The 16445-nt window shown below is 42.1% G+C and overlaps 1 protein-coding gene and 1 pseudogene across 5 annotated transcripts in view; both read right to left on the bottom strand.

The window, feature by feature from the left end:
- SCHIP1 (schwannomin interacting protein 1) overlaps nt 1-16445 on the bottom strand; it is a 992315-nt gene that overhangs the window by 167860 nt on the left and 808010 nt on the right. Inside the window, exon 1 of one of the 5 annotated variants that reach the window (XM_081570687.1) lies at nt 12081-12408. The exons of the other annotated variants lie outside the window; for them this stretch is intronic. The gene's annotated coding sequence lies outside the window, so the exon portion shown is untranslated. Of the gene's footprint in view, nt 1-12080; nt 12409-16445 lie in introns of those variants that run through there. 5 annotated transcript variants of the gene reach the window in all.
- On the bottom strand, nt 9742-10056 carry LOC145538519 (cytochrome c pseudogene; annotated as a pseudogene).

The following is a 16445-nucleotide window of genomic DNA, read 5'->3' as shown; positions in this document are numbered from 1 at the left end:
TAGGTGTGCCAACGGGAGCATTCTCAGGAGCCAATGGGGGCGGCATGGGGACAGTTATTAATTCAGGGAGAGAGAGAAGTAGGAATTGGGTGAGGTGGATGGTTTGTTTTGCAAAAGGCTTTAGGGAAGCCATGAAGACCTTGAACTGAATTATGAATTACACTCTCAGTGGACATCAGAGTCTGAACGAACTTTTGATCAACTCCTTTTCAGAAGCCCAAGAAGCTGACCTCGTCCAGATACACATGGTTGGGACAGGATCTGTTAATGTGTAACATTTGCTGTTTCCCTTCCATTCCATGGTCCTGGTTCCCTCCTTTTTGCAGCTGGCTGTGAAGGGCCACTTTTGCTGGACCACACTAGTACCCAGAGGTGAAGACAAAGCTTCTTCTTCCTTGGTCTTTACAGTTCAGTGAGACCACTTGCTTTTTTAATTCCTAGGAGCTTGGTTTATATAGATTGGGTGTTGGGTTTAAATAATTCATTTGCAGGTGGGCATTGGTCCTATTCATTTTCTCTTTCTCTTCTTCAGTTTCATCTCAAAATTGGAAGGCAAGATGTGAGTCTGTGAGTCCCGGGCTCCACCAGCTCTAGCTAGAGCCTGTGGTGTGGTGTTTCACCTTTCTGTATCCAGTCCCAAGTGTTTCTTTGGTGATACTTCTCTCTGCTCTGAGGACACAAGATTCTGGTGGAAAGACCCACCACCTGACTTTCACACTCAGCAGAACCATTCACTGGTATGAGATGGCCTGAAGCCAGCTGCCTTTCTCTTCTGCTCCTCCACCCCTTCAGCTCAGCCTGGGGGCCAGGGTGCTTCTCCCCCGAGCTATTGCAGAAGTACGTTCTTCTGCAGGTGAGCTAATGGGTTTCCGTGTTGTGCTTTATGGATCTCTCCATTTGCAGGGACGTTGTGGGGGCAGGGCAGTGTGGGAGCACTTGCCATGAGGGGACAGGAAGAAGAGATGGCTATGAGGGGACAAAAGAAGATAGCAGTGAGGGGAATTCTCTAGAATCTTGGAAGCTGAATTGCCTCTGTCGGGGAGTAGCTGATGCACCTGAAAACTATTTGCAAGACTTTACTGCCCGAGTAAAATAAGTACTGAAGTGCCTGGAATCTCTTCAAGAGATTGTGATGTTCACTTAATGTTCCTCTTCTGGCAGAAAAAAATGTGAACTCGGTTATTCATGTGATTAGGCATCAGTTGTGTAAAATGATGTATCTAGGCTAATTCCTATTGACCCTTCAGAGAGAGAAATCACATATTGTTATTCAAGAAGCACATGTAATTTTATCTCTTTTTACAAGCCCAAATCAAATAGATTACTTCCCTGAGCTATGAACAACTTGAAATGCACATAGATCTTCTAGGTTAAAAAGCAAGAGTATAAGGACTTGCATTTGAAAGAGCAAAGTCTATAATTTGGTGCCACAAAGATTCTGTTAAATGGCTATAGAGGAAACCAGCAGATTTCAAAACTGTAAAATCTTTAAAGGAGAAATAAAAGATAACAGGGTTTCCCTGGTGGCTCAGTGGATAAGAATCTGCCTGACAATGCAGGAGACATGGGTTCCATCCCTGATCCAAGAAGATCCCACATGCTGTGGAGCAGCTAAGCCTGTGGGCCAGGATTGAGCTTGTGCTCTATAGCCCAGGAGGTGGAACTACTGAAGCCTGTGTGTCCTGGAGCCTGTGCTCCACAACAAGAGAAGCCACTGCCATGAGAAGCCTGTGCACAGCAACTAGACAGTAGCCCCTCTTCACCACAACTAGAGAAAAGTCTGCGCAGCAACAAAGACCAGCACAGGTAAGTTCAGTCGCTCAGTTGTGTCTGACTCTTTGTGACTCCATGGACTGCAGCATGCCAGGCTTCCCTGTCCATCCCTGTCCATCACCAACTCCTGGAGCTTACTCAAACTCCCGTCCATCATGTCAGCGATGCCATCCAACCATCTCATCCTCTGTCGTCCTCTTCTCCTCCCTCCTTCAATCTTTCCCAGCATTAGGGTCTTTTCCAAGGAGTCAGTTCTTTGCATCAGGTGGCCAAAGTATTGGAGTTTCAGCTTCAGCATCAGTCCTTCCAATGAGTATTCAGGACTGATTTCCTTCAGGATTGGCTGGTTTGATCTCCTTGCAGTCCAAGGGACTCTCAAGAGTCTTCTCCAACACCACAGTTCAAAAGCATCAATTCTTCGGTGCTCAGTTTTCTTTATAGTCCAGCTCTCACATCCATACATGACTACTGGAAAGACCATAGCTTTGACTATACAGACCTTTGTTGGCAAAAAATGTCTCTGCTTTTTAATATCCTTAAATATGCTTAAAGACCCAGCACAGCCATAAATAAATAAATAAATAATTTTTAAAAAGATAACATGGAGGTGTCATGGGAAAAAACATTTTATATTTACTTACTTAAGCAGTCTTCTTGAAGGTAGAAATATTGCCTTAGCTAAAAAGTTCATTTGGCTTTTTCTATAACATATTACTGAAAAACCTGCATGAATCTTTTGGTCAACCCAATACTTCTCAAAACCATGACTGTGACTCCCCTGCCCAGGCCACCATTGTATTGCCTCTACTCTGGATTACTGAAATAGCTGCTGGTTGAATCTACCTGCTTCACCTCTGACCCTCACAGTTCACTCGCCTCTCAACCAAAATTATTTTTTAAAGATTATCTTTTAAAGCTTACAGGTCTCCACGAGCTTGTCACTGTACACAGGATAAAAGTCAAGCTTCTTACCCCAGAGACTCCTCAGGATTTCTCAACAGAGACAGTATGTGGAGGACAGGAAGAGCAGGACAAGTCTGCTCGTGTGCATCCATCCCCAGCAGTGCAAGAAGTTTAGCATCTCTGGTCCTGCCCACAAAAGCCAACAGTGCTCTGTCCTCAACTCTGCATTTTGCATCCAAATCACTAGCTGCACATCCTCAAACACCATCTAGGCAGGGGAAGGAGGGTGGCATCACCCCCAGCTGAAAATCCCCACTAGGCTACATGATCTGGCGCCTGCCTACCTCCAACCTCAGGACCTCTGCATGGGCTCTTTTCTCTGCCTGGACTGTTCCACTCCCAGACATGTTTGGCTCCTTTTCCACATTCAAGTCTTATCTTAAATGTCACCTCCTCAGAAATATCATCCCTGGGTCACCTCTTTTAAAACAGCAATACACACACACACAGAGTCACTCTCACTATGTATACTTATCACGATACACAATTTTCTTCTTTGTTTACTTGTTTATTGTCTGTCTCCCCTCTCTAGAATGTAAGTTCCATGAGAACAGTCTGGTTTGTTTGCTGCTATACCCCCAGAGCCTGGGGATAAATTTTTATAAATATTTGTTGATTGAATAATAGATGCCATAAGGTTATTTTTCATTTAACCACATACATAATACATATTGGGAAGAAGCAGAAAAGCATTATCAAACTCATTTTTTACATAAAGTACCAAGACACTAAAAATAACAAATCTCACAATGAATATTAGTGATGGAGGGAGGAACAAAACCAGCAATGCCATTGCCTCCCTATTAAGTCACAGTGGATTATTCAGGATGTGGTGATCTATTAGACAGGTCACAATGAAAGACATATAACATAGAGTTGTTGGTGTTGTTTAGTCATTTAGTCATGTCTGACTCTTTTGTGACCCCTTGACTGTAGCCCACCTAGCTCCTCTGTCCATGGGATATCCCAGGGGAGAATACTAGAGTGAGTTGCCATTTCCTTCTCCAGGGGATCTTCCCGCCCCGGGGATGGAACCTGTGCCTCCTGCATTGGCAGTCGGATTCTTTATCACTGAGCCATCAAGGAAACCCCTATAACATATAGAGACATACATAATAAATAAATTCTCTTGTTTCCACCACTTTGAGGCTAAATGTCCATTGTGGCTACTACTATATGTATATTAACTGGATTTCATTTTACTTTACAAGCTATTATATCTTTTCAAATCTAGCCTCAAAAATTTAGATTCACCCTTTGGAGAAGGAGATGAAAAAGGAAACGTTTTATTGTTCTCTGTGAAACAAGTCTGAATACCCATCTCTCTAGTAGCTGATTCTGCTGCTGCTGCTGCTAAACCGCTTCAGTCGTGTCCGACTCTGTGCGACCCCATAGACAGTAGCCCACCAGGCTCCCTCGTCCCCGGGATTCTCCAGGCAAGAACACTGGAGTGGGGTGCCATTTCCTTCTCCAATGCATGAAAGTGAAAAGTGAAAGTGAAGTCGCTCAGCCATGTCCGACCCTTAGCGATCCCATGGACTTCAGCCTACCAGGCTCCTCCGTCCATGGGAGTTTCCAGACAAGAGTACTGGAGTGGGGTGCCAGCTGATTCTAGTAGCTGACAAAACTGATCCATGAACAAGGCATCACATGGGGCATAGCAAACACATGGCACCTGGGTTCTCTCTCCACTCCTGCCTCACAGCAGGTACAGCTCAGCAATCTTAGTACCTCCTTTTGCTGAGCACTCATTCCATCTGGGACTCTCAACCCAGTGCTTCTGGCAGCAACTAGCAATGAACCAGAGTTGACACACAAGTTAAACATCTATTTGCCAGCCCTGGAATAGTGGAAAGAGTAAATCTTTCCAGATCAATCTGAGTGTGAATACCACACTTGCTCTCTGTCACGTGTGAGATCTTGGTTACTCACTCTCTTTCTGTTGGTCTCATAATATCGAACTTGTAGGATTGTTGGGGGAAATTACAAATAATGGCAGTAGAGTGTTCATCACCATGCTTGTTACAATTAGAATTCACTAAATAGTAGCATAGAACTGTGGTGAGGAGAAGGCTTTGTTTAATCCCTAAGAACAGAGAGGAGATATTATCTTGGAAGGCAGGGAATGGTGCGGTTACTGGAAACAGTAGATTGAGACTGAGTGTTGGATTAGATGAGTGGTTCCTAAACAAATTGTACCTAGGCCCCAGCTCAGATCTACAGGTCGAAACTCGGGATGTATCCCGGCATTGTGTGTTAACAAGCCTTGCTGATGCATGCTCTCTCTAGTTTGGGAAGGCAGAGGATGAATAGATGTGATAAAGTCAAACAAGAAGCATGTGTGCTCACCTGGTGATTAATCAGAGAGGAAACAGGAAGTGCCTCTCCTAGAAGATGTGGCCACGAGCATGCCCCACCCTAGCGGCAGCTTCCACACACAGGATAGCAGTTTGCTACAACCAAGACAGACCCAGAGCTCACCCAGAGAGCATGGGTTTGTAGTACAAGGCATAGGAATAGCTTCCCAAATGCGGCCCAGATGCAGGGAGATGACAGATTGGAAACTGAAAGGCTCCTTCTCTGAGCAGAGGTAGGTGGCCCTTGTCCTTGGTGGTTTCAAGTGCAGCTTTGACTGAAGGCAAGAAGCTGATTTAGACACTTCCTCAGGCTCCCCCAGCTTGGTAATTTCACAGAAGAATTGCATCTGACAAGCTCAAAGTGCCTGGGGGCAGTGGGAAGGAGGGGGCATCAAAGATGTGTCACGAGATCCAACTCCATGGGGATTTCTCTGCTCCACCTGCTCAACCTAGACCATTGCATTCCCCCATTCCAACTCTTTCTGCCAGTATATAGACACAGAAGTACCTCTAGTGGGTTCAAAGTTATAAAATACTTTCAGAGAATGTAATCTATCCAAAGCCCTGTGTGATCCAGCAGATTTTAAACCTATTTTCCAAAGTTAACCCCTGAAGCACGATCTAGGATGGCCTCAGCACTGACTTCTCTTTGGTTCCACCAAATCTGAAACCATAATTTTTATTAAAAGTTCAATTTACACATTCTTGGACACTACTCATACTTGCAGATTGATCTAGAGGGTATAGGCAAGATCTATGGCCAGTGGCAACAATACACAGAAGAACTATACAAAAGAGGTCTTCATGACCCAGATAACCACGATGGTGATCACTCACCTAGAGCCAGATATCCTGGAATGTGAAGTCAAGTGGGCCTTTGGAAGCATCACTATGAACAAAACTAGTGGAGGTGATGGAATTCCACTTCAGCTATTTCAAATCCTAAAAGATGATGCTGTGAAAGTGCTGCACTCAATATGCCAGCAAATTTGGAAAACTCAGCAGTGGCCACAGGACTGGAAAAGGTCAGTTTTCATTCCAATCCCAAAGAAAGGCAATGCCAAAGAATGCTCAAACTACCGCAGAATTGCACTCATCTCACACCCTAGCAAAATAATACTCAAAATTCTCCAAGCTAGGCTTCAACAGTACGTGAACCATGAACTTCCAGATGTTCAAGCTGGTTTTAGAAAAGTCAGAGGAACCAGAGATCAAATTGCCAACATCTGCTGGATCATTGAAAAAGCAAGAGAATTCTAGGAAAATATCTATTTCTGCTTTGTGGACTATGCCAAAGCCTTTGACTTTGTGGAACATAACAAACTGTGGAAAATTCTGAAAGAGATGGGAATACCAGACCACCTGACCTGCCTCCTGAGAAATCTGTATGCAGGTCAGGAAGCAACAGTTAGAACTGGACATGGAACAACAGACTGGTTCCAAATTGGGAAAGGAGTACGTCAAGGCTGTATGTTGTCATCCTGCTTATTTAACTTCTATGCAGAGTACATCATGTGAAATGCTGGGCTGGAAGAAGCACAAGCTGGAATCAACATTGCTGGGAGAAATATCAATAAGCTCAGATATGCAGATGACATCACCCTTATGACAGAAAGCAAAGAAGAACGAAAGAGCCTCCTGATGAAAGTGAAAGAGGAGAGTGAAAAAGCTGGCTTAAAACTCAACATTTAGAAAACTAAAATCATGGCATCTGGTCCCATGACTTCATGGCAAATAGATAGGGAAACAATGGAAACAGTGAGAGACTATTTTTCTGGGCTCTCAAATCACTGCAGATGATGACTGAAGCCATGAAATTAAAAGACACTTACTCCTTGGAAGAAAAGCTGTGACCAACCTAGACAGCATACTACAAAGCAGAGACATTACTTTGCCAACAAATGTCCATCTAGTCAAAGCTATGGTTTTTCCAGTAGTCATGTATGGATGTGAGAGTTGGATGATAAAGAAAGCTGAGCGCCGAAGAATTGATGCTTTTAAACTGTGGTGTTGGAGAAGATTCTTGAGAGTCCCTTGGATTGCAAGGAGATCCAGCCAGTCCATCCTAAAGGAAATCAGTCCTGAATATTCATTGGAAGGACTGATGCTGAAGCCGAAACGCCAATACTTTCACCACCTGATGCAAAGAACTGACTCATTTAAAAAGACCCTAAGGCTGGGAAAGATTCAAGGTGGGAGGAGAAGGGGATGACAGAGGATGAGATGATTGGATGGCATCACTGACTCAATGGACATGAGTCTGAATGAGCTCCGGGAGTTGGTGATGGACAGGGAAGCCTGGCATGCTGCAGTCCATGGGGTTGCAAAGAGTCGGACACTGAACTGAACTGAACTGATGGCCAACGTCTTATTATTAAAGAACAAGGACCTTATTAGAAAATGTCAGGCATTCAGATCCAACATACAATTTTGAGTATCTGCACTGCCAGCTTTCCTGTTCTCCCCACAACCATGTGCATGAGTATTACTGTCATTCCCATGAGGCAGACCATGGACCTGAGGCTCAGGAACTAGCCCAGAGTCTCACAGCTCCTTTAAGTGGCCAAGGGTAGATCCTAAACACCAGTCTCCTGACAGAGTTGGTGTTAATCCACTACTAGAAGACTGGCTACAGGGGTGACCTACCCTTATTTGAGTTAAAAATGATGACAACTCTCAATTCCCAGCCAATGCATGTGCTGTGATTTGTGTTTCCAATGGAATATTTCTGCTGCTGCTGCTATTTATCACCACCTTTCTAAGCTGGTGGAAGAAATGTTTTCAATTTAACATTGTGTCCTACACATAGCCCCATTGCAGGTATGGCAACCCTGCTCTTAAAATGGACTATAGTGAATGATTAAACTCTGAGAGTGGCACTAACTATGTTCTTAAAGACAGCGGTGGGAATGTGTTAGGAGATTTTACAGAAAGTTAGTAATTGGTTATTACTGAACCACTTGTAAGAGGTGGCTTCTAATAACAACAACAACAACAAAATCCATTAAAAATGCTGTTTAAACTTGCTTTCGGATAGACCACCTTTATTGAGATTCTAAGGTGGTTACCATTATTCTTCACACATATGGACTATCTTTTTGTGCATGTGTGGTTAAGTCGTTTCAGTCGTGTCCAGCTGTTTGTAACCCTATGGACTGTAGCCCAGCAGGTTCCTCTGTCCATGGGATTCTCCAGGCAAGAATACTGAAGTGGATTGCCATGCCCTCCTCTAGGGGATCTTCCCGACCCAGGGATCAAACCCACTCTCTTACGTCTCCTGCATTGTCAGGCAGGTTCTTTACCACTAGCGCCACTTGGGAAGCCCATGGACTATCTTTATACCATAGGGAAACAAACAAATATTCATATCTCTGAACACAAAATAGGTGGAAGTGAGTTTGATTTAAGAAAAATTTCTGAGCAATGAGCCTGGTTAATAACTAGGAATGGATTTTCTAGGGACCTGGGCATCCTTTCTTTAAGGACGGTGGGAAGAAGGGGGTGAACTAACAGGGATTCTAAAGTTGTGCTACAGCGCTGGTTTCTGCTCTCAAAACTCATGTCCTCCTCTGCAAGGAACAATATAGTTTCCTAAGTCATTGAAAAAATAATGAAAAATAATATTTATGGAGACTCTACTGGATTCCAAGATTCCTCTAATTTATTTATGATTTGTGATCTTGTTTTTAATTATCTGAAGCCTTAGGATCACATAATTTATAAAATTTTGTTGATTGTATATCTCCTCTAATGTTTCTGACAAGTTGGCCAAAGCACCATTGCCAATCACATATGGTAATTCTACAGTTATATGTGCTTTGGAATAGCAATTTAAAAGACAATCCTGAATTATAACTTTAGTTTGACTTAGTAAAGAATTCAAAAACAAAGTTTGCCACTATAGCTTGTGTTGCTAAATTGATTGAACCCACATCTCTTATGCCTCCTGCGTTGGCAGATGGGTTCTTTACCTGCCACCTGGGAAGCCCATGTGACCTTACAGATCACCTATGAAATATGAAAAGAATTAAATATTCTTTATATGCTATTATACATGAACTACACTAAAATGCCTTTCATTGAATAAAAGGCAACGTTTTAGATACAGGGAATTTTAATTAAATTGGTAATAGTTAAGACCAAAAAGATAGAGTGGACATTACCAGCTTATCTTCAGCCCTTGCCTTTAGCAGGCTAATGAATACAATGTGAAACACAGGTGAGTCTTGCTGTTTTATGACACAGTGAAGGGATATTCTCCATATTTAAATATATTAATGTAATCAGTTATATAAATTTAAATGTAACACCAGTTTCCTATCGGTTGTTTTTTTTTTTCCTATAGGTTTTGAGATGGCATTCATCATCTCTATGAAGAGCTGAACACTACTCATCAAGTCCAGTCATGTCTTTAGAAGGGGTGAACAGACATAGTACTTGCTGAACTAGCATTAGTGTCAAAATTCAAAAAGCTGACCATATTAATTTAACCATGAGTCAGTCTATAAAATCAGGACTATCCAAAATAAATATCCTACCAGCTATTCATGATTGGAATGCCGCTGTATGAGGTCTATGTAAATGTGGTACACATAAAAAAGCTCATGAGACATTTCTGTTTTGTAATAAACAAGGCAATCTGCAACTATTACTCATTAGTAGCTTTTCTGAGATAAGCTATTAAGTCTGCCCTTTCTGCCATCTTTTTAATGCCCGTGAAGATCATTGTTGTTCCACGAATGTACTTCTTGGGATTCTCCATATACCCCATCAGTGTCTCTTCTCCCCAAGAGATGCCTTTGTTCCTGTTGGAATTTGTGTAAGAAAATCCAGGGGCCTGACCTGTCTTTTGCCCCAAAAGACCATGGAGATCTGGCTCAATCTTGTGCCTGCCTCCCTTTTCCATGGTATGGCACTGGACACACTTCTGAATAAAAATCTTGTCATTTTCAACATTACCCATGTTTAGATAGTTCTCTTTTCACAATGTCCTGCTCTCCAAGTCCAAGGACATGCAGGTCTGAACCTATGCCTTGGTAGGTTCCTCTAATTCTGATGACGTTGTTAATTATTTACTCTCTTTACAAATAAGGAAACCAAGGTTCAGACTGGCTGTGTAACTCACTTAAGGTTATGGAATAAATAAAGGGACTGGAAAATTTAACCCAGATCTGCTTAGTTTCAGCTCCAATGGATCTTTCCATTTCACTGGAAAGTCCCTCACAGAAATGCCCAGTTTAATGGTGAGGAAACCGAGGCACAGATGAAATAAATCGCTTAAGAGATGTCCGCTAGTTGATGTGTGATTGAGGGTCAATATGTGAAATGTTCAGGAAGCCACATTTTTTTTCCTTTTACCACTTTGATTTAGCTTATAAAAGATCACAGTCTGTTACTTTTAGAGATTTTCCAGCTTTGGGGATTAGATTTTGTTTTTCTTGGCAGTGTTCATATTTGAAAGCAGTATATTTGACACTGCTTTCTGGATTTAACTTGAAACAAATGAAGTAAAATTATACTTACACTCCCTGCTCTCTTCCAAATTATGAACGCAAAATTTAACTTTCTGCTCAGGACATCAGCGTTTCAGCAAGCTCTAATTCTCACTTTGCCCAGCCATCACAAGTGAGAAAAGAGGAACTCTTGCACTAACAAATCCCTGTTGATAAAACAAACCTTTTTTTCATGGACTGTCTGTCTTTAGAAAACAAGTAGATAGAGCACTTGTTAGTTAATAATAAAACAAATTCTTCAGTGACTACTCAGATGAATGAATATTTTTTAGAGGCATGGGGTATGTAAGGAATTTTAATCCAGCCTCCAGGTTCACTCCCCCACACAACAACTGTAGAGAAACCACTGGCCTCTGAATGATGAATGGCCCCAGACTCAACCAGGAGGGAAGACAAGCCCAATCCTATCATTTGGCATCACTCTTTTTAAATTCCTGGGTGGACTTCTATTTTGGCTGTAGCTGACGAATGGACTCAGTTAAAGGGCTTTGCATACATTGTAAAATGACCATCAAGTGTTTCTCCTCTTATGCCATCTCGTCTCTTTTCACCCTACTCATAAAATCCCAAACCCAATCCCCAAATACATCTCAGCCTCTCACAGACACACTTGTGCTAGTACATCTCTAGCTGTTAAAAAGTTCTATTCGTTAATTCCAAATTAATATCTTAGGGGGCTCCAGGCCATGGGAGAAAAGAAATCAGGAAACTGAATTAGTAAATGACAGAGCAGTAAGCAGCTTAAATGAGACTTCTTGCAGCTCTTTGCCTGTCGATGACACAGAATTTCTGAGCTTAGAAAAGCTCTTTTCTCTGCAGGTGGTACTGTGGGGATACCGGAGATGCGGTTCCACGATCATAGATCACAGTCTTATCCATTTGTTTTAGTCTCTACTGCAATACTCCACACAGGCATCCCCACCCCCGCCCACGCTCTGTGCAGTCAAATCCTACTTGCTAATCATCCAGGCTGAATGAAGGGTTAAGGCTGCAGCCTTCCATGCCAGCAGACACTGCAAACATTTCACGTTCACTTTCTACAGTCAACCCTGTAGCTCCATCTCCTGTAAAGCCTTCAGCATTTGCAGAAGTATTATTTCCTCTCACCTCTGTCTGGCTTAGATTTGCTGCTGACCAGGTTCTATAGCTCAGAAGTCCAAACTCACCCCTGCAAGGGTCTTACCTAGAGTCTGTCCCTCCTCCCCTGCTTGGTCCCTGAAAGCCTCAGGGCCTCCTGTAACCCTGATGCTGCCTCCCCACTGGAAGTTGAAAGCATCCTCCTTGGCTGCATTACTGCACATTTTCCTAGTAAGCTTGTTTTGTTTTTTTTTCCCCTTCAGCTCAAACTTCTTCAAACAACACCATCTCTATTGACCCTGAATTTCTCTAGCCCTCTGTAAGGGCATTTCCAACTGGCTAGGCCAGAAGAGAGACTGTAGAGGGCAAATTGGGGAAAGAAGGTTTGGAAACTCACCTGCACAGCTTCGAGGAGAGGAGCAGACACAGGATGGGGCTGCCTGCAAACTTCCCAGGGACCATCTGCAGCCAAATCTCTTGGCCTTAAAGCGACAGGGCGCTTTTCACCATATAAGGAAGACAGTTTCACTTGTCTGCTTTGGGACCTGTTTGGGCAAAGCAGCTCCTTCTCTGGACATTGCAGAGGCTTAAACCGTCGGGGAAAATCTGGAGCCTGTCAGTTCAAGAGGATCAGTACATAGTAGGTAGGCAGCTTGAAAACTGCTGGATAAGGCACACGAATGGTATTTGGCAGGCCATTTTAAAGACTGGAAAACCCTTTATCTGGGGCGTGCCCCCTACAGAAAGGGTTTACAGTGACTGGGAAGTCTGCCTCAGTGACAGGAAAGGGCTCTGTTCCTATTTCAGGTTTGGCTTCCTGGAAACAAACCAATGATCTTGCTCATCTCAAAAAGAAGAGGCAGTTGGTCCCCGCTTCCTTCAACACTCAGAAGAAGACAGCAAAGTAGTGGGGCTTGTGGTCGGAGATTTTGGTTGTTTAAGATACTTTAGCAGTGTTTCCCTCAACCCGAGGGAAATGGAGATGATTTTGTTATTTCAGCTCAGCTGGCAGAGGCCCTTCCTAAACAGACACACACACACAGATCTTGACCAAGGACACCTCCACTCCTGAGCACCCCTTTCAGGACCCCTTGGCTGAAGCCCACAGCTGAAGTCTGAGGAGCGCTTTTATCTTAACCAGCAGGGATAAGAATATGTCTTAGCAAGAGCAAACATTTTCTGTTTGGTACAGAAAACGTTTGAGGTGTATTAAAAGAAATTATAAAATGTTAGATTCTGAGGAAAAAAGTGGAGCTTAATTTAGCTATCACTTGGATGGTCACACACTTTTCTCTTTTTCCTTCTTTTCTGCTTATTATATTTAATGAATTAACTATTAATTTTTAATTGAAGTATAGTTGATTTACAATATTATGTTGGTTTGAGGTATAAAACATATAAGATATATGTATATGTGTGTGTGTGTGTGTGTTTATGTTGGAGAAGGAAATGGCAACCCATTCCAATATTCTTGCCTGGGAAATCCCATGGACAAAGGAGCCTGGCGGGCTCCATGGGGTCACAAGAGTCGGACACAATTTAGTGACTAAACCACCATATATATATCTGTATGTACATACAGATGTATATGTATATATGTGTGTGTGTGTTAGTTGCTCAGTCATGTCTGACTCTTTGTGATCCCGTGAGCTGTAGCCCACCAGGCTCCTCTCTGTCCATGGAATTCTCCAGGCAAGAATACTGGAGTGGGTTGCCATGCCCTTTTCCAGGGATTGAACCTGAGTCTCCCATATTGCAAGCAGCAGATTCTTTACTGTCTGAGTCACCAGGGAAGCTCATATATGTGTGTGTGTATGTGTATATATCCTTTTTCTTTATAGGTTTTTACAAAATACTGACTTTAGTTCCCTGTGCTATATAGTAGGTCCTTGTTGGTTATCTGCTTTATATATATTAGTGAGTATATGTTAATCTCATCCTCCTAATTTGTCTCCCCTGCTCCCCTTTGGTAACCATAAGTTTGTTTTCTATGTCTGTGAGTCTGTTTCTGTTTTGTATATAAGTGTTCTTGTATCATTACATACCCCTACCTCCCCAACACACACACTTTTTCTTCACTGAAACTGAATATTGTTTCTTTATTGCCAGCTGACTATGCCTAACACTCGGTATCTGTATCATAGATTTTGGATTAAATATATATATATAATTTGGCCCTTGATTCTACAGTCTCATACTACCTTCATATTTCACTTTCTTACACAGATTTTGAGTCTTTAAGGACAAAGGTCACTTCATACCTTCCATACTCTGCTTAATACCTAGCATGGAACAAGCACAGAGCAGGTGGGGAAATACTTGTTGGATTAAATCAGTTGAATGGGACGCAGGGTTTTGTATAATGTCTACCTAGTTTTATGAATAAAATGTGTTTTTACTAAAATTATTGTTGTTAAATAAAGCCATGATTTCTTTTCTTGATCATCCCTTTTATATCAACTAGTGTTTGTTTTCCATGCCATCACATTTTCTTCAAGGGGAAAGGTTAAAGGAATTTCTTTGAAAGTAATCATTGTGATAAACTCTTTGACCTAGCAATCTATTCCTAGAAATTTAATCTAAGGAAATAATTAAACAGAAGCAAAACATCTGATAAGTAGAGATGTTCATTACATTGCTGTCTGCAATAGCAAAAGCAAGAGATGACTTGAAGGCTCCAAAGTCATTTACCTTGATACATCAATAATAATAGTTCACATTTATTGATTGCTTACCATGTACCAGGCACTGTTCTAAGCACTTTAAGAAAATTAATCCATTTAATCATGACAAACCTGTGTGGTTGGAGTTGTCATCAACTCCATTTTACACACCAGAAAACTAAGGCATGGAGGTTACTAAACTTACATTTGAATTGAGGTGTTTTGGCACTAGCATTTAGATTAGCATCATCCTAAGCTCAAGGAGGGCACAGTAATCCGACCCAGTGTTCTTGCCTGGAGAATCCCATGGACAGAGGAGCCTGGTAGGCTACAGTCCATGGCATCACAAAGAGTCAGACACGACTGAAGGGACTGAGAACACATGCACTCATCCTATGCTCTCACCAGGACTCATTGAGCATAACAGGCATTGAGGATAGACAGAGTAATAAAATTAATCCAATGGCCTTCACATAGTCATTAAAAATAATAATTATGAAAGCTCTATACAAACTTGGAAACATGCTTATGATATAAAGTTAACTGAAGCAGAAGATAAAATACCTATGATTATAACTAGTGTTAATTGTCTACAAGAAACGGAAGGCCTTATGTAAAACAGATAGCAGTTATATAATAGTTTTGGACTATGATATGATTTCTCTAAAGTTGTCTTAAATGTTATTTATGGTTTTCATTTTTAAATTGATAAGAATTAATACTTGCTACAAATACACTGACCTTGGCATTCTTTTGGCTCTAAGCCTATCTAAATGATGCTATCAGCCTAGATTAGTGAGTGTCAAGAGGTTCTTTTGGTGGTGCTATTATCCCAGGGGAGCTCTCTGCCAGCTGAGTGATTCACCACACTTGCTGAAGGGGCCTGTATGTCGAATCCTCACACTACTGTTTAGTCACCCTTGAATTGACTGTACATCAAAATATTTTTCAATGTCTAGTTTCACCTAATATCTTATGATTTGTGGACCTGTCCTGGTGGCTCAGTGGTAAAGAATCTGCCTGCCAATGCAGGCGACATGGGTTTGATCCCTGGTTGGGGAGATCCTCTGGAGAAGGAAATGGCAACCCACTCCAGAATTCTTGCCTGGAGAATCCCATGAACAGAGGAGCCTGGTGGGCTACAGTTCATGGGGTTTCAAAAGAGTCGGACACTAGCAACTAAACAACAACAAGGATAAAGCTTTATGTGATAGTGTTGTTCAGGAAAGAAGTCTAACCTACATTTTTCCTTATGTAGGAAGGCTTCCAGTGAGGGATTCTAAATCTGATAATGTTTATCAGTAAATAGATACGTCTCAGAAGATGGGCTTATTCTAGGATTAAAAGGGCAACTTCTGTGTAAATTAACTAGCAATTAAGACATTATATGTATTGCTTGAAGCTGTTGAGGGTTGTATGAAAAGAATATATTTATACCTTATAAGGTACAGCAAAATCAAAGAAGTTAAGCTCTAAAAAACAAACTGAAAACTTGCTTCAGGAGGCATTAATATTTTTATAGTTTTGACCAATTAATTATACATTCTTTTCTAAAATTGAAAGTGAAACTCTCTCTTTTGTGTCTGACTTTTTGTGACCCAATGGACTATACAGTCCATGGAATTCTTCAGGCTAGAGTACTGGAGTGGGTAGCCTTTCCCTTCTCCAAGGGATCTTCCCAACCCGGGGATCAAAACCCAGGTCTCCCACATTGCAGGTGGATTCTTTACCAGCTGAGCCACAAGAGAAGCCCAAGAATACTGGAGTGAGTAGCCCATCCCTTCTCCAGGGATCTTTCCAACCCAGGAATCTAACCAGGGTCTCCTGCATTGCAGGCGGATTCTTTACTAACTGAGCCATCAGGGAAGCCCTTTCTAAAATCAGGTCAGAGATTTTCCCTCATGGGAGAAGAGAAAAGAAAGGGGGAGGAGGGACTTCTCTGGTGGTCTAGTGGCTAAGACTCCAAGCTCCCAAAGCAGGTGGCCCGGGTTTGATCCCTGGTTAGGGTACTCGATTGCACATGTCACGACTAAGACCCAAAGCAGCCAAATAAATAAATAAATATTAAAAAAGGAAAGGGACAGGAGACCATGTGATTC

This window comes from Giraffa tippelskirchi, chromosome 2 (assembly GCF_054371585.1).
Source record: "Giraffa tippelskirchi isolate mGirTip1 chromosome 2, T2T-mGirTip1v1.2.pri, whole genome shotgun sequence".
Taxonomy (NCBI): domain Eukaryota; kingdom Metazoa; phylum Chordata; class Mammalia; order Artiodactyla; family Giraffidae; genus Giraffa; species Giraffa tippelskirchi.
The sequence above is the reverse complement of the archived record's forward strand: the minus strand, read 5'-3'. Positions and strand labels throughout refer to the sequence as shown.